The 27,300-nt window shown below is 37.1% G+C and overlaps 1 protein-coding gene and 2 long non-coding RNA genes across 4 annotated transcripts in view; 1 reads left to right on the top strand and 2 right to left on the bottom strand.

Annotated features, from left to right (window-relative positions):
• Positions 1 to 27,300, bottom strand: part of JAM2 (junctional adhesion molecule 2) — a 407,749-nt gene that overhangs the window by 253,779 nt on the left and 126,670 nt on the right. The window lies entirely within an intron of this gene.
• LOC137225345 (uncharacterized) lies at positions 1,036 to 15,898 on the top strand. Its single transcript, XR_010943809.1, has 3 exons — positions 1,036 to 1,392; positions 3,593 to 3,656; positions 13,957 to 15,898. It is a non-coding gene; the product is annotated as an uncharacterized lncRNA (long non-coding RNA).
• On the bottom strand, positions 2,644 to 16,119 carry LOC137225344 (uncharacterized). Of its 2 annotated transcripts, none has more exons than XR_010943808.1 (3): positions 15,961 to 16,119; positions 8,985 to 9,074; positions 2,644 to 2,849 (listed from the first exon to the last, which is right to left on the bottom strand). It is a non-coding gene; the product is annotated as an uncharacterized lncRNA (long non-coding RNA). The 2 variants fall into 2 exon arrangements; XR_010943807.1 differs by lacking the exon at positions 15,961 to 16,119 and adding an exon at positions 10,100 to 10,319.

Raw genomic sequence — 27,300 nt, 5'->3', positions numbered from 1 at the left:
AAATGGTATTCTTCATTTTAACTTCATTTTCCAATTATTTCCCACTAGTTTTTAAAAATACAATTGATTTTTGTTCATTGACTTCTTTCCTACAAACCTGCAAAATTTGCATAGGTATCAGGTGCAATAAGTCAACAAAAAGAAAATTATAAAACAACTAGAAAGATTGGAAAAGAATGTATATTTCTAATCCATTAATTATTTTTAAACCTTTCTTTCTGAAAAAGTCTGATAGTCTATAAACTATGATATAAAGTAAACTGCAATTTGAAGTCCATGAGTTTATTTTCAAAACATTTAAAGGTGATACTAGAAGTATAATGGCTGTCTACTGGAGCAGGATTTATAGAATCCAGGGTTTGAAGGAATCTTAAATTACTTAGTCCAACCAATCTTCTACATCTTCTCAGCCAAACACTTTTACTCCCTGGGATTAAACCCCTTCAAAGATAGGAATTTCCTTTTTGCTCCACCCACTTCATCTTTGGTTGGCATTATAAGAATGTTCTTAATTTGAGCACAAAGCTGTCTTTCTGAAGGTTCTATTCATTTCTTTGAAAATTTATGATATGACATAAGGGTGGGCATTCAGCTGGTACATACTGGTGCAATGTACTAGTTGTTAAAATATTCAAGTACCAGTTATTTAAAAACCACACTACCTTGAGTCCACACTACTACCACTGGACACTTCTGGACCACTTCATAATATGGGAACTAAATGACCCAGCAGAGGGCCCTGGGGTCCTGCTCCAGAAATATGACCTATACCCCTTCTGCTGTACTTGGTATTTTTAACATCCTTGCTTATACCTCTACCACATAGAATCTTGTTACTTGGCTTCTAAAAAGCTCGAAAGCCTTGCTAGTCAAAGAATGATGCATCACCTTGGAGTTTTTGAGATATGCAAAATTGCAGGCACCACCCAGCCCTACTAAATCATAATCTACATTTTAATGAGACCTCCAGATGATTCATATGCAAATTTTGTTCGATTTGTGCTAGCTTAGATCTTGCTTCTAGGTTGGGGCTTGTAACCTAGTGGAAACAAAACCATGGCAGTAGTGAGGTCTCAAAGCAGTGGTTATTTAGCAACCACTACATAAATATTTTAACAATTAGTACATTATACCAATATGTACGAGCTGAATGCCAACCCTTGGGTTGTATGATAGATTTTCAGAGAAATGAATAGAATCTTCAGACAGACAGCTTTGAACTGGTAGGTTAATAATGTAGAGAGAGGGGAGTTCATCAAAGGATATAAATCCTTGACAAGGCAAAATGTTCTAAGTGCATTGGGCCAAACTGGCCTTTGAAAGGAAGAAGAAATAGGTAGGAAGAGGAAGCCAGTGCAGAAGTAGGAGTTTCGAAGATTTGGTAATGAGAAGGTAAGGACATTTCTCTCAGCTGGATTTTGTCATTTCAGTGAAACTTGAGGGAGTTTGTCAGCTGACATGGGTGGGCAGAAGAATATGGAGGTTTAATCAAAGAGGAGAGGCTGTTGAATTAGTCATTTCAGTGAGTAGACAGCCTTATTAGAAAAATGTTGGTAGATTCCTGGACAGCGTTAAGTGTGTTTGAATGTTGTAAACATGAATTTAAAAAGAAATCAGTCAGCCCATTTGGGGCTGACTTTGCTCAAGTGCTAACCCAAGGATGACAGATAACAGATGGTAGATTGCAGCCAGTGTTAGGATTTTGTTAGCAAGATAAGTCAGAAAGCTGAAAAAGCAAGGAGTCGAGGACATTGCAAGGATTTTCCATAATGTCATTCAAGATAGACAAGGAGGGAAGTGAATGCAGAAATGGGCTGGGAGGTAAGTGAGAAAGTTGCTGTCATGTCAATGGATGGAGATCTTAATGAGACTGAGAATGCTGGAATGCTAGAATAAGTAAGCTTGAAATACAGGCATTTGTAGTGTGAGGGTGAAAGGCTAGAAATGATTTTGGAGGTGGTAATGTACCAGAAAACTGGGTTTACTTCTTGGTGGGTGTCGAGCCAAAAGACACAACCAAGCCAAAGATCAGGAGAGGGAAGGATTTATTACTTTCATCAAGTAAGGAGAACACTGGGGATCTTTCCCAAAGCAGTGTCTCTCCGAAAGCAAAATTGGTAAAATTTTAAGCCAAGCGTACATGCATATTCATGACAGGTCTTCAAATGGAGAATTCAGCATAGAATTAGGGCAAAGGTCAACAGAGTCCAAGCTTTAGTTGACTGAAGTCACGAGGGTCAGAAAAGGTCAACATCATCATTCCTTAGGTTCCAGTTGATCTGATGGTAGAGCACTTCAGGCTAATCTTTACCACGGAACTGGGAGTCTTTACAACTGATTTATTATCTTTGTTGTTGTTACTTTTCTTGCTTGATAACAGTTTGCTTCTGCATTCTCTTGTTCCCTTAAGATCATTAATTACTGAGACCTGTTCGAGGACAAGCATTGTAGCCAGGCTTAGATCACAAGATGGCTTAGGACCAAAGTGGTTTCTCTTATTTCAAGAAAGCCATGCCTGGTTCTCTTTCTCTGGGGACCCCTACCCTATCTGCTTACAGTAATTTGTGTTGGCAATGTTAAGTATGAACATGACACTGAGTGGTTCAAGTGGAGTAGAAGTCAAGGAACTGAGAGACCATGGTGTTGGCTGGGACACTTACAGATATTTTATTTAATGTTTTATTATGGAAAACTTTCAACATATACAAAAGCAGAGAGAAGGGTATAATAAACCTCCATGTATACATCACCCACCCTCAACAATTATCAACTCATGGCCAATCTTCTTTTATCATTGGAAGCAAATCCAAGCACCACATCTTGATATCTGTAAATATATCAGAATGCATCTGTAAAAAATAAGGACTCTTTTTAAAAACATATCCACTCTACATCATCACATTTAAAACAACTAACAATAAGTACATAATATCATCAAATACCAGATCAGTCACATTGATGGTTGAAGTTGCTTGTCATTATGACAGGAATTGATTTGGAGATAAAAGTTGACAGCCAGGAACTGATTCCCAAGGTAGGAAGAGGAAGGGCAGAGATGTTACCAGGTGACAACCATAAAGAGGGGGGAAATTTTCAAGTCAGGTAGCCTCAGCCTCAAAAGTGCAGGTGAAATCCCCCGGCTTCCAAGAAAGGTGGAGAAATGGCTTGGAAATGGCAGTGAGAAGCAAAAAGGAAAGCTTTGAGTCTATAGTCTCACCTTGAGAAGCAAGGAGTATTAGAGCAAAACTAGTCTCCACTTGAGAGATTTGAAGGGTGAAGACATTTCATTCCAGAGAGGAGCCAGGTTTCAGGTGAATTCAGGAAGTGAAAAAACGTTTATCAAAGAGATGGAATGTATGAGGATCTGCTGATTGCAGACCCGGAGAGCATAGTGAATAATATGGACGTGGGTGAGGATGAGGGTACAGAGAATCAAGTTAGATTTATGGGGAGATGTTCTGGACAGTGTAGGTCATGATTAGGGTGACGATACATCCCATTTTCCCAAGACTGTTGCCACTTATATCTGTCATCCTGAGATGCAGTTTACTATATGTCCAGGTTCAGATAATAAATTATGTGATCTCCCTAGATGGAAAGGTTGACTGAAGTCTGTTCTCCAGGCAATGACTGAGTGAGCAAGGAAGCCCAGCATGGTGAGATTTGCTCTTGAGATAACTTCTTACTTTTCAATCTTTCTTCTTTTTTTTTTTTTGCAGTACGCGGACCTCTCACTGTTGTGGCCTCTCCCACTGAGGAGCACAGGCTCCGGACGCGCAGGCCCAGCGGCCATGGCTCACAGGCCCAGCCACTCCGCGGCATGTGGGATATTCCCGGACCGGGGCACGAACCTGTGTCCCCTGCATCAGCAGGCGGACTCTCAACCACCGCGCCACTAGGGAAGCCCTCTTTCTTCTTTTTTTAATGAATGTATTTCAGAATACAAATTTACTTCTAAATGTAGATATTTGAATTCCACAAGTTTTGATATACCATATTTTAATCATTATTCAGTTCTAAATATTTTTTAATCTTCTCTTGGGAATTCTTTTGGAGGAAGTTTTTAGGATTGCAGCTTTTTAATGCAATTTTTAGGATTAGGTATTTTAAAAAGTGATTTTATTGTTGATTTCTCACGTTACTGAGTTACAATGAGAGCACACCATATCATATTAACTGACATCTGCTGAAAATTCTCAGGGATCCAGTGAGTGGTTAATTTTTGAAATGTCCTGTATAATTTTTGTTGGAGGCAGAGTTCTAGATATCTATTAGATAAAGCTAGTTTATTTTGTATATCTTTTTTTTCTTATATATAAATTTATTTATTTTTGGCTGCATTGGGTCTTCGCTGCTGCATGCAGGTTTTCTCTAGTTGCAGTGAGCGGGGCCTACTCTTCGTTGTGGTACGTGGGCTTCTCCTTGCGGTGGCTTCTCTTGTTGCAGAGCATGGGCTCTAGGCACTCGGCTTCAGTCGTTGTGGCATGCGGGCTCAGTAGTTGTGACACACAGGCTTAGTTGCTCTGCAGCTTGTGGGATCTTCCCAGACCAGCTCTCGAACCCATGTCCCCTGCATTGGCAGGCGGATTCTTAACCACTGCACCTCCAGGGAAGTCCTGTATATCTTCTGATCCTTACTAATTTTTGATCTAATTTATTGGCTTCTGATAGATAGACATTAAAATCTACCACTATGGATGTGGTTTTGTCCACGTCTCCAGGTAATTCTATCAGACTTCCCTTCATAGAAGTCTGGGTTTTGTTATAGGTATAATCAAACTCATAAATATTATATTTGCTCAATGCATTTTTCCTTCAGTTATTAGCAATTGATCCTTATTAATCCCTATTATTTTTGTCCTATATTTGATTTTGCATGGTATTAATATTGTTACACTTTTCTTTTTTTTTAATTTTATTGAAGGATAGTTGATTTACAATGTTGTGCTAATTTCTGAGGTACAGCAAAATGATTTAGTTATACATATATATATTCTTTTTTATATTCTTTTCCATTATGGTTTATCACAGGATATTGAATATAGTTCCCTGTGCTCCACAGTAGGACCTTATTGTTTATCCATCCTCTATATAATAGTTTGCATCTGCCAATCCCAAACTCCCAATCTACTGCTCCCTACCAACCACAAGTCTGTTCTCTATGTCTGTGAGTCTGTTTCTGTTTCATAGGTAAGTTCATTTGTTATACTTCTTTCTTTAGGTTTCTATTTGAATGGTATATCTTTTCTCCATCCCTTTTTTTTAATAGTATATAACTTTTTTCTTTGAAATAATTACATATTCACAGAAATTTGCAACAACACACAAAAAATATACAGGGAGGTCCCATACACTCCAATCAGCCTCCCCTGGTATTCACATCTTGCATAACTATACATCCCTTTGTTTGAAATTTCTGAAGTATGCTTTTTGTAAGCAAAATACAGCTAGATTTTGTTTCTTTATCAATCTGATCACGTCAGCCATTTTAAAAGGTGAGTTTAATCTGCTTACCTTTGGAGTTATTTAAATAGCTGCAATTGTTTCTACTTTCTTATTTTCTTTCTTTCTTTGCCTTGTTTTTCTGCTCACCACGCTTTTTATTTGCTTCTTTATTTCCTCTTTCCTGCCCTTTCATTTTCTTGTTGCTTAGAGATATAATTTTATTTTTATAGTCAGTAATACTCTCACCAAAATATTATATCTGTTTCCATACTTACAGTTATTTCTTGTCTTCCAATGACTTTTCTCTGGGTTCAATGTTCTTCATGCTGAAGTACATTTTTTTTATAGTTTTTTTGTTTTTTTAGTTGAGAGGATGTGTGTAGTAAATTCTTTTTTTTTTTAATTTAATTAATTTATTTATTTTTGGCTGCATTGGGTCTTCGTTGTTGCACGTGGGCTTTCTCTAGCTGCAGTGAACTGGGTCTACTCCTTGTTGAGGTGCGCAGGCTTCTCATTGTGGTGGCCTCTCCTGTTACAGAGCATGGGCTCTAGGCACGTGGGCTTCAGTAGTTGTGGCACACAGGCTCAGTAGTTGTGGTGCACGGGCTTAGTTGCTCCACGGCATGTGGGATCTTCCCGGACCAGGGCTCAAACCCGTGTCCCCTGCATTGGTAGGCAGATTCTTAACCACTGCGCCACCAAGGAAGCCCTGTAGTAAATTCTTAATCTTAGTATACCCATTATTCTCTTAGTATAAAAGTCTAGGCTGATAATTATTTGCCTTTAGGACATTTAAGATACTATTCTCCGGTCTCTATGCATCTATCTTTGCTGGTAATAATAATAAATCATGAACATGTGATAATCTTTCTCCCCAGTGATTTTTAAATTTGCTTAGAGGGTTTTACTATAATATATCTTGTTTCAATCTATTTTTTATTCATCATCCTTGGTATTTAGAATACCCTTTTCATTTAAAAGCTTAGGTTTACTTTCAATTCTGGGAAAGCCTTAGCTAATCTCTTTAAATATAATTTCTCCACCATCCCCTCATTTTCTTTCTCTGTACCTTCCAATAAGGATATGGGGGTGCTTTTCACGTTAATTGCTATTTCTGGGTGAATATTTCCACTAAGTAAGATTTTTTCTTCCATTATGTTCAGTAGTTTATCCTATTTCTTAAGGTATATTTATGACTACATTTTTCATTTCTAATCTTTTTATTTAGTTATATTTCATATCCATCTATTCTTGGTTCACTTATGCTTATTTTGTTTCATAATATTTTACTTCTTTTTCATTCTGAGGAATATGTTTCCCTTTATTTTCTCTTTAAGTATCTTAAAATATTTATTTTAAAGTCTTCTTTTCAGAAAGTTCTATTATTTTTAATTTATTCTAACCACTTTTACCTCATGATTTTGCCAGTTGTCTTTCTTGGCATTATATTTCTAGATGAATTCTGAATATTTTGTTTGTAGGCTTTTTAGATGTTGCTTTTGTTTCTGTTTTCACTCTCTCAGTGGGCTCACCTCACACTGTCCAGTGGTTTGGCCACTGCTGGGCCCCAGGGCAGAACCAGTTCATCACAAGGAGGTGCCACTGGAGAGAAGACAGTTCAGTCACTGAGCAGCAGGGCGGCTTGTTTTAAGCAGCTCCTACTCATGAGTGTGTGTATATCCTCTCTCTCTGGGTCTGCAGTGGCACAGAAACCCTAGTGTCAAGTAACAGTCAGCAGCAGAAATTCTGAATTATATTTCAGAGGCAGGGGATCCACATCAGCCTTTGCTTCAGCAATGGACTAACTCTGCCCTCTGTCTTCTATGGATCAATTTACCTTATCAGAGTCAAACTGCCCATTCTCTCTGCCAGGTTCCAGAGCCACAGTCCTGGGTCTTCAGCTCTCCCACCTCTTGCTGGTCCTTAGTCTACATCAATTTTTTTTTTTTTTGAGTATAATAACTATGTCTTTTTACTTTTCCATTTTTTACTTTATCTACTAGTGCTGTATGTTGGAACAGAAGGAATGTACCAAAGAGTGAAGTTAAGGCCCTCCTGAATGGAGATTCTGTATTAATTCCAGGTCAAGGGACTAAAAGGAAAAATATAGTTTTAATGGTTGGAATATTTTATTTTAGTTTTTCAAAAGAGTTGCAAAGCATAGTAACTATGCTCTGATACATAAGAGTTTGTAACAATGCTTTTCAGGGCTATTAGGTGGCATTTTAAAATACTCTATACACAAACAACCCACTAAGCATTTTATTAAGTGTCTCGTGATTTTTTTCTTTGTGAAGACTGGGTCTTTTTCCAAATTTGTGTCCAGGCTCATAGTCTTTTCACTTTCTTGAGAATTGCAACAACCAATAAGGAAAATTAAAACCTCAAAGGGAGAATATTTTGCCAAACTAGTAATGGCAGGTACAGAAAGCAGCAGAAAAATAAAATATCAGAAGTCAAAGAGTGACTTTATCTTTCCTAGCTCCATTCCCTGTTGGAAGGATGATTTTATTCCTTGGGGGTTGCTAGAATGGAGGGGAATCTAATTTCCATATAGCAATTGGTTATAGGGAGAAAAAAAATCTATGCCACAGGGAATAAACTTTTTCTAAAAACCTATTTTTAGTTTCAGCTTCATGCTGTTTTTAATTCCCTCTGAGTATGATGCCTCTGACATTTTCTTCAACGAAATTCATGCCAAAGTGGAAGCTCTTCTTAAAGTATGCATTTCTTACATTGAATTTAATGAAATGTTAATGTTCTAAATTTTAAAACATTAATACAATAGAAAATGTATCATTGTGCATAACTCAAAGTGCATAACTTTTGCATAACTCAAAGTCTTATATTTGAGGACTTGTCAGGCTGGAGTTCATCATATTGATTTCTAGCTTGTTGGCGTATGGTGATGGTGTGTGAGTTTAGTCTAAGTATATTAGACAAGTTACTATTTAAATAACAGGAGACATGGAATGGTGAATAAAATCATTGCATGGCTATTGGTTGCGATTATGAAAAGGTTGGAATTATCTTAAACTCTTTCCATTTTCCTGTAGTGGATTTTAAGAGCTTTATTTCTTTTATAAACAATAAGCTGTATATTTCTATATGTTGTCAATTAAAAAGCACTTTGGTACTTTTTTGAAAGGGAGTTTTGTGGATGTTGTGTACATGCATGTGTGTCTAAATATGCAAACAAACACATACATACACAACACATTTGTTGGCTGAGAGAGCCTTGTAAATGAACATCTTATGCCCCATTCTCTTAGGAAAAGCTTTACAGATTTTTTTAACATCCCTGTTTTTGGCTATCAAATTGCTAATTGGGCAAAGAATGCTATAAAGTTGCTAGCTTATCATACAGAGAAACATAAGCCCCTCATATTGAAAGCCAAATTATAGCAGCACTTTGGGAAGGAAGTTGTGAGAGAGAAAGCACCAGCTGGGGAGTCAGGTAGATCTAGACTGGACCCTGTCTCTGCCACTGACTCACAGTATTAACTTGACTTTGAAATTCTTTCCATGCATTTCCTTACCTGTAAAGTGAAGATGATCTCTGGTCTGAACACTTGTGCGATGTCAACGCTTTTTGATCAGTGACACATCCAGAAACTAGGACAGGGATACTAGTAGAATAAGAAAATCAAAGATGTATGAATATGAAAATAATGTTCCAAAGCAAGTGGCATGCAATGTAAATGAGATATCTGAAGACACATGGGCTGTTATCTTTCTAAGAAAAGCAATCCCATCTGATGTAGCTTAGCTTTAGCTGGTGGATACTGGTCATGAAATTTTGTTTCCTGAACTCTTCCATTGTTTCCCACTTCTCAAGACCCGCTGGATGTAATGTACTAAAACTCCTACAGATTATTAGTTCCCTATTCAAATGCTCTCTGACTTGGCATCAGGAAAGGAGCACTTATTCCAATGTTTGCTAGAAGATTAAGAAACATAGACAGCCCATCAACAGATTTTACAGTGTTAGGAGCCCTTTAACAACTACAGCAGGGCATCCTTTTAGGGGCTATAAAAATGAACTTCAAATTAAAATGGGCATCCAGAAAGCAACTCCTAGTGCAGTTACTGCAAAAGTTTTCATTAAAAATCTCTGCAAACACATTGGTAAAAACTCATAATACACTGAAAACCGAGACTGACATACAGCTAGTGGCCTGAATCTCAAAGATATACCACAAATTGTAAGACGAAATAGGAAAATTAATCAGTGGTCTGCCCTCTACCCTAGCGCTGAGGGCACTTGTGGTACCTTCCTGAGCTACCTCCCAAAACTATCATACTCATCCCTTAACCAGTATTCCAGGGAAGAATGGGGTATAAATCCAGTCCTGCTGAGAGTTAAGTTCTGTCCCAGGTCTTAAAATTTGCTTTTGTCCCTCATATTTATGTCCAATCCATTCCCCATTCAAAGTCTGAGTAATAGCTAAAATGATGATGATAATAATCATTAAACAGCCCAAGAACCAGGTACTGTTATCATCAATTTTACAAATGAGGAAATCAAGCCCTGGTCAATCTGCCTCCAAATTTGATAAGAGAATGAAATGAGCTTTCTATCTTGTTTAAGTTCCTGTTCATCGGGGTGTTCCTGTTCCTTAAACCAAAATTAGAAGAAATAGCAATATAATACCTCATTTTTTCTAAGGCTGATTTTATGAGGTCTGTGTTCCTCTTTTCTTTCTTTCAAAATTATTAAAAAAAAAAAAAAAGCCAGCAGTTAACCTAAGCAGTTTTTGCAACTCTACGGTCATGCTGAACTTTCACTTTTTAAATGCTATTTCCAGAGGTAACCTTTCTGTCTTTTCTCTATATCCTTGCTTTCGTATCCTTTTACACCTGATCTTTTAAATGCTACTGACTTATTTATACCCTGCTGCATTTGGAAATGGATGGGAGGTGACTGCTTAGAGATCTTACACAATTTTGTACTCAAGAAACCCCAAATATGCCTTGCCTGAGAGCCTTGGCTGGGTCTGAGCTGCACCATCCCAAATATATGTGTTTTCTTACAGCTCTTCAAAAAAGCAGGTTCTGCCAGCTTGCTTGGTAATGAGGTCACCTTCTCAAGCTAGATATTTAATTTTTTAAAGAAACAATTTTTGTAACAGTTTTGGATTTACAGAAGAATTACAAAGAAAGTAAAAAGTATTCAGAGATACACATGCCCCATGCCCAGTTTCCTCTATTATTAACATATTATATTTGTCACAACTATTGAACCAATAACAATACAATTTTATTAACTGAAGTTCAGCTTTTCATTCATTGCATTCATGCATTTTGCCTATTGATTTCCTGTTTTCAATTTCAATGATTCCCACTCAAAATTTTATTTTATTTTTTCTGCTTGCTTTAGCCTTAAAATTGCTCTCCTTTCTCTTGTTTTCTAAGGTGGGAGCTTATATAATAGCTTTTAGATCTTTATTCTTTTCTAATATATGCACTTAATGTTATAAATTTCACTCTAAGCACCGCTTTCACTGCGTCCCAAGAATTTTGATACATTGTATTTTCATTTTCATTTAGTTCAAAACATTTTTAGTATCTCTTGAGGCTTCATCCTTGACCCATGAGTTATTTAGGATTGTGTTGCTTCATTTCCAAACACTTGGGGGTTTTCCAGCCATCTTTCTGTTCTTTATTTCTGCTTTACTGCCTTTGTGATTGAGAACATACTTGGTATGATATATATATTTTTTAATTTGTTCAGGTGTGCTCCATGTCTATATGTTCCACATAAGCTTGAGAAAAATGTGTATTCTGCTATTTTGGATGAAGACTTCTATAACTGTCACATTAGATCCAACTGATTGATGGAGCTGTTCAATCAACTATATTCTTATATATATCCTTACTGTTTTTCTGCCTGCTTAAACAATCAGTTACTCAGAGAGGAGTGTTGAAGTCTCCAGTTATAATTGTGGATTTGTCTATGTCTCCTTGCAGTTCTATTTGTTCTTGCCACATGTATTTTGACACTCTATTGCTAGGTGCATAAATGTTGAAGATGATTTGTTTTCTTGGAGAATTGATCCATTTATTTTTATGTAACACCCTTCTTTATCCCTGATAATTTTTCTTACTCTGAAGAGTCTGTTTGTCTGTAATTAATAGAGCTACTCCATCTTTTTTTAAATTAATGGTATCATGGAGTACCTTTCTCCACCCTTTTACTTTTTTTTTTTTTTTTTTTGTGGTACGCGGGCCTCTCACTGTTGTGGCCTCTCCCGTTGCGGAGCACAGGCTCCGGACGCGTAGGCTCAACGGCCATGGCTCACGGGCCCAGCTGCTCCGCGGCATGTGGGATCTTCTCAGACCGGGGAACGAACCCGTGTCCCCTGCATCGGCAGGCGGACTCTCAACCACTGCGTCACCAGGGAAGCCCTCCACCCTCTTACTTTTAATTTGAGTCTTTATGTGTAAAGTGGGTTTCTTATAGACAACATATAATTGAGTCTCGTTTTTTAATCTACTTTGACAATCTTTGTCTTTTAATTCATATATTTAGACCATTTCCATTTAAAGTAACTATTTAAATACTTGGATTAATATCTACCGTGTTTGTAAACGTTTTCTATTTTTTTCCCTATCTTTCTGCCTTCTTTGGTTTTAATTGGGTATTTTATATGACTTTGTTTTACCTCCTTTCTTAGATAGCAATTAAACTTCTAATTTTTTAGTGATTGCTCTAGAGTTTGCAACATACATTTGTAACTAATCTGTCAACCTTCAAATAACATTATATACCACTTAACATACAGCACAGATACTTTATAACAGAGTATTCCCAATTCCTCCTTCTCATCCCTTATGATATTTCTGTCATTCATTTCACTTATATGTATAATCGCTCACAACATTGTTACTTAAATAATTTTTTAGCTCAATGAGAATAAGAAAAATAAAAATTTTATTTTACTTTATTCCTTCTCCAACAATCTTCCTTGCTTTATGTAGATCTGAGTTTCTGACTTATATCATTTTCCATCTCCTTGAAGAACTTCTTTAAAGATTTTTTATAGGACATGTCTGCTGGCAATGAATCCACTCAATTTGTGTTCATCTCAGAAAGACTATTTCTCCTTTATTTTTAAAGATAATTTTGTGGGATATAGAATTCTAGGTTGGTGGGTTTTTTTTTTTCTTTCAATGCTTAAGTATTTCACTCCACTCTCTTCTTGCTTGCATGTTTTCTGATGAGACATTCATTGTAATTCTTGTTTTTGTTTCCCTACCTGTAAGGATTTTTTTTCTACTCTGAAACTTAAGATTTTCTCTCTGTCTTTGATTTTCTTCAGTTTGAATATGATATGCCTATATATAGATTTTTTGGTATTTATCTAGCTGGTATTCTCTGAGCTTTCTTGATCTATAGTTTTGTGCCTGTCATTAATTTGGGGAAATTCTCAGCTATAAATACTTCAAATATTTCTCCTGGTTTATCCTCATTCATCTCCTGTTATTCTAATTATGGGTAAGTTATATCTTTTGAAATTGTTCCACCTTTGCTGGATGTTCTGTTGCATTTTATTCATTCTTTTTTTCTCTTTGTATTTCAGTTTGGGAAGTTTTTATTGACAAATCTTCAAGCTCACTGATTCTTTCCTCAGCCATGTCCAGCCTACTGATGAGCACATCAAAAGCACTGTGCGTTTCTGTTACAGTGCTTTTGATTTCAAACATTTCCTATTGATTCATTCTTAAAGTTTCCATCTCTCTGCCTATATTTCCCATCTGTTATTGTATTAGATCCTTTAACATATTAGCCATGGTTATTTTAAATTCCCTCTCTGATAATTCCAAAAGTTGTATCATAACTGAGTCTAGTTTTGATGTTTGCTTTCTCTTTCAGACTTTGTGGTTTTCTTTCTTTTCTTTCCTTTTTTTCATTTTTTTTTTTTTTTTTGCCTTTAGCATGTCTGGAAATTTTCTGTTGAAAGCCAGACATGATGTATCAGGTAATATGAGCTGAGGGTATAGGGTTTTGGAGTGAGTTTGTATGTTAATCTGACTAGGAATTGTGCTGTGTGTAACTGTCCATGCCAAAGACTTCAGATTCCTCTAGTGTCCTTGTTTTCGTCTCTCCTGTTGACTTTGTGTTTCCTTAAGAACTCCTCAGAGAGAGTCTGCAGCTTGCAGCTTATGTATTTTCTAAGAAAGGAATCAAAAGGAAATTCTAGGAATGAAAATCATTGTGACAGCAATCCACTGCTATTATAGTGGATCACTGTTGGTGTGGTGGTAAGGTGTGAGGGATGATAAATTTTCTATACTCAGAATAAATCCCAGTACTTCTGTGGAGCCTATGTCCCTGGGCTATGACTTTCTGATCTTGTCTTCCTTCTTAAGTGAGAAGGGTAGAGGGGGGCTGGAGTGGGAGAAATGCCCTATCTCGGTTGAGATAAAGTCTTGTCCACTAAAGAGTCTCTTTTGTTATGGAGAATGTTCTGGGCATGTTTCCTAACAGTTACTCTTTCTCTCTACCAGAACCAGGAAGGGATCTTTCTTGGCTATTCATCATGAGAACCTGATGAGATTCTTGGAAAAATCCAAGAAAGGATGGAGTTCCCCTTAGACTGGACCCCAGGAGTTTTTAACTCTCAAGTTCACCCAAATGAAGTCTCCAGCAGTTCATCAAAATTACCAGTTAAGTGTGTTCCTACCACTTTATAGCTCTACTAGCTTCTATTTGAGTGGAGCTGAGCAGATATTGGCTCTCTGAATTCACTTGTTTTGCCAGGTTTCAGATGGCACTTCATCCTGTAATTTCAACTCTCTGATGGGTCCAAGAAAAGTCATAGATTTTCAATTTGTTCAGCTTTTTCTTATTGTGAGGACAGGAGTGGTAAATTCCAACTGCTCTACATTTTGGAGCTGGAATCAGAAGTCTTCGTCTTCCAGATATTTAATTGTAATGCTTACATTTTTCTAAACTCAAGAAAGTGCTGTGAATGTGACATAACAGTTCCACAGTAATGATTTATTACAAGTGTGGATAGAAATATTTTCAACTTGCCCTCATACCATATCCAAAAATAAGCATAAACACGTCATATCAGAATGTACAGTTTCAGGCCAAGAATCTTATGCTACCAGTGATCTGTGTGTGATTGTCATATTTAGACTTGCCATCGCCACCCCAAGGCTGTAGTTTTTCCCTTCCTCTCTCTTCTTTCTTCTGGACTCACTGTTAATTACCATTTACTGAGAAGGTTTTTAATATATATGCCAACGGCTCTTACAGTCATGAAATACTTTTATGTGCTTTGTTAAGCTTTTGCCTACTGTGATATAAAACATTATTGTTGTATCCCTTGTTCCATTTTCTGTGAACTTGGAAACTTAAAACTCCTTGTCTCATTGTAAAACAGACCCTGGAATTTTAGAGTTGAAAGAATTCAGAACTGATACTAAGGTGCAAAATTTACCAAAAACTCAGAGATTGGGGTAAATAATATTTTAATGCAATATCTTTTTAAATGTATGCAAAAAAAATCCATGATGAACAAAATATAGGTTTTAAATTACATCAGGATCAGTATATTATCTTGTCTAAACATTGCAAATCCTTCACACCTGGGCCCAACATGGAACCAACTCTTTACTTGCTCAAAGCACATATAAGACAGAGCACACTCCTTAATAAGACTTTTTAATCAGGACTCAAAGGTTACAGAAAGTAATTTCAATGTAATAGACAAGCAGTTTTATTTTTGCTATCAATGGATACTGCTGCTCTCAGAGCTCTTCAGACAAGAGTCATCCTGACCGGGTACCTTGTCCTAAACTGCATGGGGGTAGAGGGTACTTTACCCTCCAATGAGAGTACCCTTGAGCTTGTCTCCTGACATTACTGTCCTATCCTACCAGCAGAAGATCTACACAACAGAACCAGGGTCCATCCACCTCCTTCTAAGCTAATCTAAGGACTGTATGATTAGTCCTAATTTCCTTTTTTAGAATACATTTCTTCCTGGGATAATTGGTGGTAGGAATATCCCCTTTGTTCAACAAAAGACTTGCCTACAGGGCTTTGAATTTGTTATAGGGCCTCAGTAGGAAACTACATCAGAACACATTAGTAAAATACCAGAACCTTTCTCCAAATAGGGATGATTCTGTTTTAATAGCTCCACAAGCAGGAAATCAACAGCACAGTCGGGGCTGAATTCCATCTGAGTGGTCTAGTTCCCTCTTTGTGTGAGATGAAGATCGGGCTTCACATAATTTCCAACAACATCAAGTCTCAGCTCCCAATCCCTTATGAACAACTTCTCAAACAACAGGAACAACAATAAGAACAGCAACAACACACACACACACACACACACACACACCCCATCTCCATAAAAGAGAGTGGCAGATCAAAGGCATAGGACAGTTTAAATTCATACAGAGAAATATGATACACTCTACAAATGTCACCCTGCCTTCACTCCTCTCTTTCTCTCTCTCTTTTTCTTTCGATTATTATTACATAGACCACTCTACCTCTTTAGGATCTCCTCTTCAGGTTTAAGGAATCTGCTTAATATATGCATCACCAAATAATCTCTTCTGGTGGTTTCCCCAAAACAAGAGGCCTCGGGATATATTCAGGTCTTCATTTCCTGCAAGGTTTTCACCAGGATGATTAAGGTTTTGAAAATGCTGGAACCAAATTTCAGTTTGGGCATCAAGTTACAATAATGTTGTCCTCGTATTTTAGCAGAACAGCCCCAGTCACTAATAAAGACTTCAAGATTTCACTTGTTCTAAAGACAAGGACAAATCTATAAGACGTTTAAAAGGTTAAACGCATTTAGTTTACAGGATATTCCTTTGTTCCTTGATTATAGCCTTATTACTTCTTGTTTTGTTAATAAATCATTTCTTTTATTAAATTATAATGGCATCATATGTTGCTTTTTTAAACTTTTGATTTGACAAAATAAAAAGTTTGAAGCTATGTGTCATCCATTTAGGGTTGTTGGTTTGTTGCTGTTGGTTTTTCCTATGAGCTGAATTGGGTCCCTCCCAAATTCATATGTTGAAGTCCTAACCTCTAGTACCTCAGCATAGGGTCTTTAAAGAGGTAATTAAGTTAAAATGAGGTCATTAAGGTGGACTCTAATGCAATATGGCTGGTGTCCTTATAAAGGAGATTGGGGCACAGACACACACAGAGAGAAGACCACATGAGGACACACGGAGACGAAGGCCAAAGAGAGAGGCCTCTGAAAGAACCAACACCGTTAACACCTTGATCTTGGACTGTTAGCGTCCAGAACTGTAAGAAAATAAATTTCTGTTTTTTAAGCCATCCAGTCTGTGGTACCTTGTTATGGCAGCCCTAGGAAAATAGTATATTCTTGCTTGTATTTTCTATGTAATTTTACTCTTCCATGAAATCCCCAAATCTTAGGAATCTCATCTCAATTTATTTGCCTTACAAAGGGATGACAAATGCTTCTTTTGTATCTCTTAGCATAGAATAGACATTTAATCAATATTTGTTGAAACCTTGGGATACAGAAAAAATTCCCAGAAAGATCACTGGGGAAATTCTAGATGAAGAAAATGCTTCAACACACACCTACCAGACAAACCGGCAACTGTCTTGCTGTTAATTCTAAACCCAAACTTGAAAAACAAGATGTATTTTGACAGAATTTGCTTCACAAAGACCATTTTCCTTTCTAGATTTTATTCTGTGAATGAGAATCAACATTTCCTCTCTCTCTTTTTTCTGTGCTCCGTTTTACCCTGGTCATTATTAGTGTTCCACTCCAAGGGGTTTCTCTCTCTGCCTCCTCTGTGGGATGAAGGTATTTCTCAGATGCTTTCTAGGAACCAGCTGTGTCTTCCTAGCCACCTAGTCCAGGAATCCCATTCAAGGCCCATTTGTAACCAAGTCCTGGTCAAGGCCACGGAAACCCAGGTCCTCTCTGTATCTTTAAAACCCATTTCATGGTTTCAGTGCCTGTTTCTGAAACACGAGAGCATCAAGAGACTGATCTTCCCCATTTTTCCATCTTGGGCCTGATACCTTCCCCATAAAACCCGGCCTGAGGCCCCTCTCTGGGCACCATGACTCTCACTGATGGAGTACTTCAGCATCTAAAGCTGTGGATGGCCATGTGAAAGTCAGGCTGCACAATTCTGACTTTCTCCAGCAGAATTCCAAATAAATATCCTCCATGCTCATCACTATTACCGGTTCATAGGTCTAAAACAGAAACAGCAATTCTTAGTTGATGTGCTTAGTTACAGCTTTAACACTGATGACATCACACGGTCTTGCCTTGAAATTCCTTAGACTTCACAAAAACTTTTTCTTCACTGGGAGCACTCAGTATCTTGATGTGGAAAATTGAATTTTACACAGCTTTGGCTTCCTACTTTTAGGCAGAGGAAAAACAAAACCAAAAAACCAAGAGGAGTTGTTCTTTGAAACAAGGTAAAAGCAGCTTATTAGTATCTTAATTAGAAAAATCACCTTTCACATCAAGTGTGGCAACAGGAAATGGTCCGAAATGAGATTCTCCTTGAAAATTGTGGTCCCATAGAGTCAAGGTTTCATAACAGAAAACATTTGCGTAACCTCAGCTTGAGCGCTTCTCACTTGTATCACGGTATGCTCTGTGGAGAGTGCTAATGAATTCGTCTGTTTGCATCCCTGCACAGCTGAGTAATATCTGAAAACAGATCAATTTTCCCATTTCAGAGAAACATCCAGTATATACTTGTGGATGAAGTGTTTTAGTTACTTAAGTTCCTTTACCTTGCCATTTAAACTAACACTACAAGATAGAGGAAGCCCTAAACAGCTGCTGAAACTCAAGGACTTATTATTTACTTTGGAGCCTAACGTGCCCAAGTGGATGTTTTAATTTCAACTTCTGTTAATTTTCAGATACTCTGAGCCATTACCACTCCTTTTAATAAACAACATTGTCCTTGCTTTGGACTTCCTCTGTTATCTGTCCTGACTTCCTGTGCTGAGGGAGGCAGCACACCTGCCCATTGCCAGAAATTTAGCCTCAAAGGGTCCATTTACTACATTCTAAAGAGCCTAGAAGCCAGGCTAAGGCTGTAATCGGCTCCCTCAAGGCATCATGGCAGTTCAGATCACCGGGAGATCTACCTGCTGTGTCTTTGCAAAGAGCAGCAATTTCAGCAGCTTCCCAACTCGTTATAGACTTGTTTGTTTACTTTTTTACTGACTCTTATAAGATCAGATAAATGCATTCACGTAGCCACTGGTTCCCAAGAATTGAATTCTGATGTTTTGCCTTGTTCCCCATCCACATTTTAGCAACATCCCCCAAAATACGTTTCCTCCTGATTCAGCCATATTATTAGATTTGTATTTCCTCTCTCTACTGCTTTATGCCAGATGTTTGATATACCTTTGCCATAGTGACATCAACTGGAAAAAGTTGGAACTGGAACCTCTAAGCATCACAGACACCCCCAAATTCATCACTTTCTACACTACTAGCCTTTACATTTTTTAAAAAGTAGATTTCTAAATAAATTCATCATACAAATTAACAGCCAATTAATACTTAATACTTTGGATACATTTATTGGAGTACTCATTCATTTCCTAGGAAAATAAATCTTTTGAAATCAGATTATATGTAAGGCAACAACAATGCAAGATAGTTACAAATATGCATAATTCTTGGGTGCTTTGCCTCCTGGGAATTTACAGTACAACTAGACAAAACCCACTTACAATAAAATTGGACAAAACCCATAAAATATAGGGTGTGTCAATTGCCATAAAAGAATGCTCTAAGAGTTTAGAAGAAGAGAATCAGCATCTTAGTTGGAATTTGAAGAATAAGAGGTTTTTTTTTAATAATGCAAATAAGAAATACTATATTATATTTTATTTTTTTATTTTATAAGGACTTTGAAGCTTTGTTCTGGGACTAAGCTTGTTTTTAAAAATTTGTTAGGTGGGACCAAAGCAGCTTTTAGTCCCTAGTCTTCTGAGTACCCTAGTAAATGCCTCATGAATTGCAAAGTTTTCTTCTTTGGCTGGTGGAAACAACTCTTCCAGCCCTGGGGGAGCTCTGAGCATTGGTCCCTGTGCTCCTGACAGGTGGCTCTTACCTCAGCCTTGGGTAGTGTCCTCACTTATCTGTACAGATCAGCACTCAGCAGAAGACTCCCAGGGAACCCCTTACGCGTCTCCCAAGCTCTGGCTCTACGTAGCCCTCTTCCCTCCGGGACCCCGTTCTGCAAACCCTACCTGTCTTGGCCTCCCAGTGGCATCTCCCCAGTTCCGTCGCCCCCATGCTGCATGCTGGAATCTCATTCCAGGCCGTATGCTGGGGCAATCACAGGGCTTACCTCATTTGTTTCCCCCTCTTATGATCGCCATCCGGTGCTGCTTGATGTCCAAGGTCTGGAAAATGTTGTCTCATATTTTTTTTATGGCTTTACATTTGTTTAAGGAAGGAGGGTAAATCCAGTCCCCATGTCTTAGCCCGTTCAGGCTACCATAACACTACCACAGACTGGGGGGCTTATAAACAACAGATATTTATTCTCACAGTTCTGGAGGCTCGAAATCCAAGATCAGGGTGCCAGTGTGGCCGAGGGAGGACCCTCTTCTGAGCTGCAGACTTCTTACAATACCTCATGTGGTGGAAGGGGCAGGAGCTCTCTCAGGCCTCTTATATTATAATGGGATGAATTTCATTCATGAGGGCTCTGTCCTGATGACCGACTCACCTCCCTAAGGCCCCACCTCCTAACACTGTCACATTAGGTGTTATAATTTCAACATGTGAATTTTGGTGGGACACAATCATTCAGACCATAGCACCCTGTTATTCCCCCTTGACCATAAATGGAAGTATCACTACAGCCATATGGTTTTATTATAGAAAATTTGGAATATACAGTTAAAAAAAGCCCCAAATCATAATTCTAGTACCTAGAGATAGATAACAAACATTTATATTTTAGTGAATTACCTTCTAATTCTTTAAAAGTCATATACAATATACTCAAATGTATGCACACACAAACACAATGTCAGCCCAGAGGCTTTTTACTCCTCAGATTTAGTCATGTTTCTCAGTTAATTGCTTCCAAATCTACTATTCAGTTCATTTGTATGTGAAGCAGAGATTGTGCAGGTGCAGGAAGGCGATAGAGGAGGATATATATACATATAGACAGAGAGATCTAGATTGACATCTCTATCTCTATCACCTTTCTATCTATTATAGCAATGCCAACATCTTAAAATTCCATATTTGGTATTAATTTTGCTAAAAGATTCTGCAACACAGGTCTTACAGACACGTTTGTCAGCTCTCCTCTTGTCTCTTAGTTTCTGGGTCAAAAACAATGACAAGAAAATCATACTTTCTTGTACAGAACAACTTAGGCCTCCCCAAACCTTACCTTTAAATTCAGTTCTGGGCTTTCCTTCATGTACCCAAAGTCATGAATATTCTGAAGAGAATAAAAATGTCTGTTAAGGAACAGCATCTACATTTCTTATAAGTTAGCTGTGGTGTAAATGCCACATAAATACATGCAATTTACATGTATAGATACAGATGTATGTACACCTCAAAGTGAAATTTTGAATACTATGTCATAACCTGTTTTTCCCTTAATAAAACGTTGCTTATATGCTCTGTTGCTTAATATGCAATATCATTTTTAATAGATTGAATTTTTATGGGTTTCCATAATAAACTCAAACGATACCCTCTTATGAGAAATTTGGGTTATTCCTAACTTTTTACAATTATAAAAACACTGTGATTAATATTTGAAATTAAACAACATATTTTGAAATAATTCAAGGGTGCAAAACAGGAGATCATAAGAGAATTTAAAATATATTTGAAGTATAATGAAAATACAACATTCTAAAATTTGTGTGATGCAGCTAAAGCTGTGTTTAGAAGAAATGCACAGCTTTCAATTTTTACAGTAAAAAAAATTTTTTTAACATCTTTATTGGAGTAAAATTGCTTTACAATGGTGTGTTTCTGCTTTATAACAAAGTGGATCAGTTATACATATACATATGTTCCCATATCTCTTCCCTCTTGCATCTCTCTCCCCCCCCACCCTCCCTATGCCACCTCTCTAGGTGGTCACAAACCACTGAGCTGATTTCCCTGCTTGGTAGTGTATATATGTCCATGACACTCTCTCACTTTGTCACAGCTTACCCTTCTGCCCTCCCCATATCATCAAGGCCATTCTCTCGTAGGTCTGTGTCTTTATTCCCGTCTTACCCCTAGGTTCTTCATGACCTTTTTTTTTTTTTTCTTAGATTCCATATATATGTGTTAGCATACGGTATTTGTTTTTTCTCTTTCTGACTCACTTCACTCTGTATGACAGACTCTAGGTCCATCCACCTCACTACAAATAACTCAGTTTCATTTCTTTTTATGTCTGAGTAATATTCTATTGTTTATATGTGCCACATCTTCTTTATCCATTCATCTGTCGATGGACATTTAGGTTGCTTCCATGTCCTGGCTATTGTAAATAGAGCTGCAATGAACGTTTTGGTACATGACTCTTTTTGAATTATGGTTTTCTCAGGGTATATGCCCAGTAGTGCGATTGCTGGGTCATATGGTAATTCTATTTTTAGTTTTTTAAGGAAACTCCATATACGGTAAAAAATTTTAAATGTGTAAAATCAATAACATAAGTTTTCCCCTTAAGAAGCCAGAAAATTATGATTATATTAAACTCAAACAAGAAGGAAAGCAATAAAGATAAGAGCATAAATCAATAAAGTAGAAAAAAAAGAGTAGAAAAATTAACCAAGACAAAAATCGAGTCTTTGAAAAGATTAACAAATTGATAGACTCCTAGCAAGAGCAATCAAGAGGGGCTTCCCTGGTGGCACAGTGGTTGAGAGTCTGCCTGCCAATGCAGCAGACATGGGTTCGTGCCCCGGTCTGGGAAGATCCCACACGCTGTGGAGTGGCTGGGCCTGTGAGCCATGGCCGCTGGGCCTGCGCATCCGGAGCCTGTGCTTTGCAATGGGAGAGGCCACAACAGTGAGAGGCCCGCGTACGGCGAAAAAAAAAAAAAAAGACCACTCAAGAAAGACAAGAAAATAGCAAGTTATCAATATCAAGAATGAAAGCAAGGTATTGCTATAGATTCTGTAGACATTCAAAGGATAATAGCAACTTTATGTCAGTAAATGACAGCGTAGGTGAAATGGACAAACTTCTTGGGGGAAAAAATCAACGTATCCAAACTGACCTAAAATGATATTTAAAAATCTTAATTTTCCTGTATGTATTTAGGAAAATTGAATTTGTTATTAAAAAAAAGTCTTCTCACAAAGAAAACTCCAGACCAAGATGGTTTCAGTGGTGAATTCTACCAAATATTTAAGGAAGAAATAATACCAATATTATCCAGAAATTTTATGGGGTCAGTATTAGCCCAATATCAAAGCCTGATAAGAAAAGAACAGTACAGGCCAATATCCCTAAGAAAACAGAAAAAAAAAAAATACCCAAACAAACCCTCAGCAGAATACTAGTAAACAAAATACAGCAATATGTTAAAGCAATAATACATCAGGACCAAGCAGGGCTAATTCTAAGAAAGCCAGGTCGGTTTAACATTTTAAAATTAGTCAATATAACTCACCATATTAAAAGAGGCTCTTCCAGAAATCCTCATGAGTACTCTGGGCTTGACAATGGGTTAGTAGTAGTGTAGATGGAGGTGAGGAGATGGATTAATGACAGATATTAGTGATAGAATATTTACTGATAGATTGGATGTAAGGATGAGGAAAATGGAGGAATCAAGGAAAATTTTAAGTCCTTTCTCTTGAGCAGTTGGGTGGGTGGGGAGCTATTTACTGAGAAGAGAAATCTAGGAAGAGCAAAAGTGGGTTAGAAACTTAAAAGTACTTAAAAGTATCACCTTCTACATATTTACTGTCTTATTATGTATCCTTATAAACAGTTGTCTTGGATATTGTTATATTATTATGGATATATTATTCTTGGATTCTGGGTGAAGTCAAGGCTAGATATTAAGATTTGCAATCAATCACATGTATGATTTGAAAAGTTATAGTCACCTAATGTGAAGTTGGAGGAAGAAAGGGGGCCCAGTACTGAGCCCAGAAAGTAGGTGCCATTGAGGTGGGAAGATCAGGTTTGTGTAATGTCAAGGAAAGTGTGTGTGTTCAAGAAGGAAGGGATACTTGATTCAGGACAAAAAAGGATGATAAGATTTTTGACAGGCAGAGAAATGGGAGGAAAAGGAAGAATAAAGAGAAGAAACATTTCAATCAGAGGGAACAGGGTGAAATATAGTCCCTATTCATACTTCACCACAATGAGACACCAAGCTGACATTCTAGCTATCAACTTTTGGGAAATGGAGAAAATACAGAAAGATTTACTTCAGGAAACCAGTATACTGTGTCTGGAGTAGAGATGGCCGAAGCACAATTCCCTCAGATTTCTAGGACACTATTTAGTAAGCTGAGATAATCACTGACTTTCAGAAAGAGTACATCCAGCTTCCAGGATGTGTCTAATTTACTCTCAGTAGGTCCCACAGGCTGATTCAAGAACACCTGAGATGATCCTGTTTCAAAGATATTGCCAATGACTTGAAAATCAAATAGCCACAGGAAACTCTGGTATCTTCACAGACGAAGTGAAAATGTAGAAGACCACCTTACTTTGATTTACCTTTGCAAAGATACATAGCATTGTTTCTCAACAGGGATGAAATAAGCTAATTTTCTTCACAAGAAATAAATATGAGGAAGATTTTTTTCTCCCCCAGCAGCACAAAAGTTTATCAAATACATATCATGGAATGTTTCAGCTGTAAATCCACCCAGGTGAATTATTTCACCTCTGCAAGATTTTGACTTCCTGTTTGCTAAATTCTTTCGAAGCTTACTGCTCTTCAATGGTTCATTTCTCTGCTTCAGTACTGAGAATTTGACAAGAACTTGTCATGAGAATTCTGCCTGACAGCTGCTATTTTTCAGCTTATAGAACAAGAAAGGTTAGTACGACTTTTGAATCCTTGAATAATATCTTAACTGGAGGGTAATTCTGCCATTTCTGGAATTCTGCACCAAAAATCTTCACTTAAAAAGTAAAATGCAATGGACAGATCATCCAAAATGAAAATAACTAAGGAAACACAAGCTTTAAATGATACGTTAAAGAAGATGGACTTAATTGATATTTATAGGGTATTCCATCCAGAAACAACAGAATACACTTTCTTCTCAAGTGTTCATGGAACATTCTCCAGGATAGATCATATCTTGAGTCACAAATCAAGCCTTAATAAATTTAAGAAAATTGAAATCGTATCAGGTATCTTTTCCAACCACAATGCTATGAGACTAGATATCAATTACAGGAAAAAATCTGTTAAAAATACAAACACATGGAGGATAAACAATACACTACTTAATAACCAAGAGATCACTGAAAAAGTCAAAGAGGAAATCAAAAAATACCTAGAAACAAATGACAATGAAAACACGACGACCTAAAACCTATGGGATGCAGCAAAAGCAGTTCTAAGAGGGAAGTTTATAGAAATACAATCCTACCTTAAGAAACAAGAAACATCTCAAATAAACAAACTAACACACCTAAAACAATTAGAGAAAGAAGAACAAAAAAACCCCAAAGTTAGCGGAAGGAAAGAAATCATAAAGATCAGATCAGAAATAAATGGAGAAAAATGAAGGAAACAATAGGAAAGATGAATAAAACTAAAAGCTGGTTCTTTCAGAAGATAAACAAAATTGATAAACCATTAGCCAGCCTCTTCAAGAAAAAAAAGAAGACTCAAATCAACAGAATTAGAAATGAAGAAATATGTCAGAAATGAACTGACACTGCAGAAATACAAAGGATCATGAGAGATTACTACAAGCAACTATATGCCAATAAAATGGACAACCTGGAAGAAATAGACAAATTCTTAGAAAAGCACAACCTTCCAAAACTGAACCAGGAAGAAATAGAAAATATAAACAGACCAATCTCAAGGACTGAAATTGAAACTGATTAAAAATCTTCCAACAAACAAAAGCCCAGGACCAGATGGCTTCACAGGCGAATTCTATCAAGCATTTAGAGAAAAGCTAACAACCATCCTTCTCAAACTCTTCCAAAATATAGCAGAGGGAGGAACACTCCCAAACTCATTCTCCGAGGTCACCATCACCCTGATACCAAAACAAGACAAAGATGTCACAAAGAAAGAAAACTACAGGCCAATAACACTGATGAACGTAGCTGCAAAAATCCTCAACAAAATACTAGCAAACAGAATCCAACAGCACATTAAAAGGATCATACACCATGATCAAGTGGGGTTTATCCCAGGAATGCAAGGATTCTTCAGTATATGCAAATCAATCAATAAGATACACCATATTGCCAAACTGAAGAATAAAATCCATATAATCGACTCAATAGATGCAGAAAAAGCTTTTGACAAAATTAAACACACATTTATGATAAAAACCCTCCAGAAAGTAGGCATAGAGGGAACTTTTCTCAGCATAATAAAGGCTATATATGACAAACCCACAGCCAACATTGTTCTCAATGGTGAAAACTGAAACCATTTCCACTAAGATCAGGAACAAGACAAGGTTGCCCACTCTCACCACTATTATTCAACATTGTTTTGGAAGTTTTAGCCACAGCAATCAGAGAAGAAAAAGAAATAAAAGGAATCCAAATCGGAAGAGAAGAAGTAAAGCCGTCACTGCTTGCAGATGACATGATGCTATACATAGAGAATCCTAAACATGCTACCAGAAAACTATACGAGCTAATCAATGAATTTGGTAAAGTAGCAGGATACAAAATTAATGCACAGAAATCTCTTGCATCCCTATACACCAGTGATGAAAAATCTGAAAGTGAAGTTAAGGAAACACTCCCATTTACCACTGCAACAAAAAGAATAAAATACCTAGAAATAAACCTATCTAAGGAGACAAAAGACCTGTATGCAGAAAATTATAGGACACTGATGAAAGAAATTAAAGATGATAAAAACAGATGGAGAGATATACCATGTTCTTGGATTGGAAGAATCAACATTGTGAAAATGATTATATTTCCATAGCAATCTACAGATTCCATGCAATCCCTATGAAACTACCACTGGCATTTTTTACAGAACGAGAACAAAAAATTTCACAATTTGTATGGAAACACAAAAGACCCCGAATAGCCAAAGCAATCTTGAGAAAGAAAAGCAGAGCTGGAGGAATCAGGCTCCCTGACTTCAGACTATACTACAAAGCTACAGTAATCAAGACAGTATGGTACTGACACAAAAACAGAAATATAGATCAATGAAACAGGAAAGAAAGCTCAGAGATAAACCCACACACATATGGTCACCTTATCTTTGATAAAGGAGGCAAGAGTATACAATGGAGAAAAGACAGCATCTTTGATAAGTGGTGCTGGGAAAACTGGACAGGTACACGTAAAAGTATGAAATTAGAACACTCTATAATACCATACACAAAAATACACTCAAAATGGAGTAAAGTCCTAAATGTCAGGCCAGACACTATAAAACTTTTAGAGGAAAACATAGGCAGAACACTCTATGACGTAAATCACAGAAAGATTCTTTTTGATCCACCTTCTAGAGAAATGGAAATAAAAACAAAGATAAACAAATGGGACCTAATGAAACTTCAAAGCTTTTGCACAGCAAAGGAAACCATAAACAAGACCAAAAGACAACCCTCAGAATGGGAGAAAATATTTGCCAATGAAGCAATGGACAAAGTATTAAACT

The sequence above is a fragment of the Pseudorca crassidens genome, chromosome 5 (genome assembly GCF_039906515.1).
Source record: "Pseudorca crassidens isolate mPseCra1 chromosome 5, mPseCra1.hap1, whole genome shotgun sequence".
NCBI classification, from domain to species: Eukaryota; Metazoa; Chordata; class Mammalia; order Artiodactyla; family Delphinidae; genus Pseudorca; species Pseudorca crassidens.
Note: the sequence above shows the minus strand (reverse complement) of the source record. Positions and strands in the feature narration are given on the sequence as shown.